We start from the raw sequence: 5000 nt of genomic DNA, 5'->3' as shown, positions 1-5000 counted from the left end.
ATATATATATATATATATTTGTATATATATATATATATATATATATATATATATATATATATATATATATATATATATATATATATATATATATACATATATATACATTTATATATATATATTTATATATATACATATATGAATATATGTAATATATTATATATATATGTATGTATATATATATGTAAATATAAATATATATATATATATATATATATATATATATATATATATATATATATATATATATGAATATACATATATATACATTTATATATATATATATATGAATATATGTATATATATATATATATATGAATATATGTAAATATATATATATATATATATATATATATATATATATATATATATATGTACAGTATGTATGTATATATATATATATATATAATATATATATATATATATATAATATATATATATATATGTGTGTGTGTGTGTGTGTGTGTGTGTGTGTATATGTATATGCATATATACATGTATATACAGTATATATATATATATATATATATATATATATATATATATATATATATATATATATATATATACTTCAGATCTACAAATCAATCTATGGACTACACCTATACGCGAAAGTATTTGTATTCGTTGTTGAAACAACGAATATCTTAGGTATTGTTTTTAATATTAGTCATAAATCATTAACAATATCTCTTACTATTTTCCAAACAAATCTAAACTCTAAAAAACAAGATCTAATCAAAAAGGAAAGAGATCTCAAGTTAAGCCCCATTTTTCTCCCACCATGGTATCTTCTCAAACTACTAAAATCAGAGTCTTTGACAAAACATGAATTGAGTCGCGCGGTGTCCAAAAAGCATTCGAACGTAATTTCAGAGTCAATACCAGCGAGTACTCACGTTCACTATCATTACTCATTTATGAGTAAATAGGTAATTGTTATGGAGCTAGTTTGATCTTGGTTTGATGATCCTTTTATTGGGTCGTTTGGTCTAGTTGGTATAATATTGCATTCTCCATCTTGCTCTTGCCAAAATAGACGTCTTGGTGCAACAGTAATGACGTGAACAATAGCAATTTATTTTTTATTTTTTATCAAGGGACAAATTATTGTGATCACATATAGCATTACGTCTCCCAAAAAGCACAATTACTCTTGAACAGCTGACAAGGAAAACATTAACTATATGGTTCACTACAATCGATATTCTGACTAAATAATGCAAGTTACTTCCGTGTCCGCTTTTCAACTCCCAGTTGCTAAACAATGGCGCCAAAAGTGACGAAGCGATTCCATTTTTTGAAAGGTCATTATGTCCTTCACGCTGGATCTTCTACAAGACTAATCACACGTTGGTAACTTCCTTTTATTAGTTAGCAATATCGACTTCTTATATACCAAAATTATGTTTCCTATTTTAAATCAACAGTGCTATAGTGTCTCTCTTTACTAGGAATCCGATCCTATCCATCATGCAATCAAGTCCAAAGGAGGGATTTAAATATCTTAATATTCACTTTGTTTCCTAAAGCTTTCTTAGATCTATAGGATAAAGATCTTTACCTAAAATGCCGTAACCGGTTTTTCCACAACAGCTCAACACAGACAACATTAACAACAGAAACTGTAGCGGTAACATTTGTCTCTGATATTAACTCGTAGTGGATTGCAGATTTTGATGAAGTCTTTAGATCAACTGTTATTGAGGACATTTAATCGCGTGCATGACAGCCACATAATCCACTAATTAAGTGTGAAGAGGGTATGCAATCTATGGTGTTCGGTTTTCCATCTTTTTGCGTATTTGTTTTGGTTTGTTTTTGCCTTTCAATAGACATGAGATTCATATTTTTATTTGTGATATCAATGTTGGCTTCACTTACCATATATATATTCAAAAGAATACTACGGATAGATCCACACAATGCACACACACACACACACACACATGCGTATGCGTAGAATAGAGTTAACCCATATTTAAAACAGTGAGAATGTTTAAATGTCTTTCTCCATTTTCTTAACTAGTCTACTGTTTATAAATTTGATAATAATCACGCTCAGGGACATATAATTGATTTTAGAAGTTTTAGTACAAATGATTTAATCTTGTATTTTTACTTTCTGTTGATACTTTACCTTTAGAAAATCTAATGTTCAACCATCAATTTGATTTCATGATATAATGTTTCCGGTGAGTGGTCTCGAAATTGAGTGTGACTTACAAATGGTGACAGAGGAGGAGGATGAAATGTCAAAGCTCACTTTGCGAGTGTATTTCCAGACACTGTGGTTGTCAAACTGATGGAAAATGAGGTACGAGTGAGGTAGGAAGGCCCCGACTCCCAGCGAAGACACGCGTTGCATCTCCGTTGACCATCTGGGAACAAGGGAGTCGTTGCGGTCGTACCACTCCACGCTGTACAGGTGCAGGTCACTGAGACTCGTTCCATTTGCCATGTCATGCAGCTCGACTACAGTGCTTATTGCATGACTCGATGGACTTCTTTCAATAGGATGGGACCTTATCAGCGAGGCCATGCGTAAGACGGTCTCGTAGATTCATCATAATGAACATTATTTTAGTAAATTTTATGATGAGAGGAGCAGTCTGCTTTAAGTTATATCGATGCATTTTGAAAGCAATGCAAATATCGAATCCCGCAGACATAGCAGCTCAACCCTGTAGTGGGCAGACTGCTGAATTTGTTATTGTGTTGATCATACATATTTAGTGATCCTGCTCTGAATAAGGATTTAATAGCATTTCAGTAAAAAAGAAACTTCGACATCTGATATAATTTGATAGCATAAATATGATGCATGATTTATAGATCAGCCATTATTCCGTAGACAAATGCGATGAAGAACATCATTGGTTGAGACATGTCAAAATATTTTATCCACTATCTGTCGTGTGGAAATTATCTATATCATGTGATACAAAAGAGTGATGAACACACTCACCACTTCCCCTCTTAATCTCTCCCTCCTCCTCTCTTCTTTCCATCGGCCCTCCATTATTGAATAAAAAGAGAATATATAGCAATGGAACTAAAATACTGAAAAAATAACATCATTTACCTTACTCACATCAGCATCCCTTACAACATTCAAAATCATCAATTACAACTTTGCTAAGGATGGTATTCGATATATTAATAGTAAAAAAAAAAATGATAATAAAATAAAGAAAGAAAAAAAAGAAAGAAAGAAGAAGAAGAAAACACTTGGTTTTGGCCTTACTGTGACAATTGATTTCTTTGGAATAAATTCTTTTTTCTAAAGGATTTCCCTTAATAATGAGCTTTTCCATAATGCTTTATTCTCGCTTATCTTCGAATTTCATTTACTGAAACTTGATACAGGAAGTCGGATCAAGTGAAAGATATTTTTTTTCTAAATAACTTCGTTGTATAATATTTTGGTTATCAATTTTGTTTGAGTAATCCATTGTATAAAATAAAAAGATAAATTCAGAGTTTATAGGATTTATGACTTCTCGTGAAGTCTTTTAGATTTATCCGCAAATAGTCTCATCCGTAGAAGCCGTAGCCGCGACCTCCATGTCCTCCGAAGCCGAAGCCTCGTGAGCCTCCATGGAAGCTGCTGAAACGGTGTCCGGGATCAGCCTCAGGATCGGCTTCAGCGCTCCTCTTGCCTCGCCTGTACGAGGATCCAATGAAGCCTCCGTGACCTCCGAAGGTTCCGTGGCTCCTCAAACCTCCGAAGCCAAAGCCACGACCTCCTCCGAAGTGATGAGCTGGATCAGCTTCAGGAAAAGGCTCAGCTGAAGCCAAGGCTACGGGCTCTGGACTGGCTTCAGCGCTTCTCTTCCCATGGTACACACTGAAACCCCTGCCATGACCCCCCAAACCCCTGCTGAAGCCGTGGCTGAATCCTGAACTGAAACCTCTATGGAAGTGTCCAAGCTCAGCATCTGGAAGTGGATCGGCTCTTCCACTCGCCACAAGCGCGATCTGTAAAAAAATTAAACCGGTAAAAGGAATTTTGACAGTACTGGCATTAGTTAGGCGGTTCATAGTGACAGTAATCTTTATAATAGAAATGATGATCATCACCTTCATGATAATAAATCTGATAGTGATAACAGTAATATCAATAATTACGTTATCTTTATCATTGTAACACAAATAACTTTAAAGATAATCCCAGTGTTGGCAATAAATGGAATGGCAATTTTCTGTAGAATGTAATCTTTGTAAGTTTCCCATTGCTTTCCCCTTTCGACTTACTGAAACCTTCACCCTGATTGTTCAGCGAGAAGTGTGTCTTCGGTGACTGCTAGCTAAAGGGGGGGACAGGCGTAGGATGGGTAAGAAGAAGGTTAGTTGGGAAGTGGAAATAAGTTCGAGAGACGGAGGGCGATATTGTAGTGAATAATCTCCCGATTGGAAAACGGGCTGTCTTTTAGGGGATCCCAAGCTATTCGTGGCAGGGCTAGACGCTTGGAAATTCTACCCGTGGCCACCAGGGACCAGCACCATGACGTTGCAACGTTTTTAATGCATGGTGATTGCAACAAATAATAAAACATCATGCGTGTGTTTTAGTTTCCCCGTCTTTTTATTCTCTTATTTTTATTATATTTTGTTAATTTTACAATACTTGAGCAAAGAAGGTCTCACACCTCTTAAACTATAACTGCTGGTTACCGCCTCCAAGACGTTGAGGGAGATGTCTGGAGAGGAACAAGGGACTCAAGCTCGCCCGGCCAAAGCTACAGGTACTCTCTCTCCTCATCCAAACGGGCAGTTTGCTTATAGCAGTGAGGTTTTCTTTCCATAAGCCAGAGATCCTTGACGGAAGACTGCCGGGTAAGAGGACCTCCTGCTATAAGTCGATATAGAGAGAGGCCGTAGCGAACCCTTATTCTCAAAATATCTGTTTATAAATATCCAGTGCTATTCATGGAGTATCAGAGACCATTGTAAGATAAGTAGTTGCCCGCAGTTGTATCGCAGGTTTGTTATATTCT

The sequence above is a fragment of the Penaeus japonicus genome, unplaced genomic scaffold (assembly GCF_977035675.1).
Source record: "Penaeus japonicus unplaced genomic scaffold, GWHDUDI00000001_assembly GWHDUDI00000012, whole genome shotgun sequence".
Classification (NCBI taxonomy): Eukaryota; Metazoa; Arthropoda; class Malacostraca; order Decapoda; family Penaeidae; genus Penaeus; species Penaeus japonicus.
Note: the sequence above shows the minus strand (reverse complement) of the source record.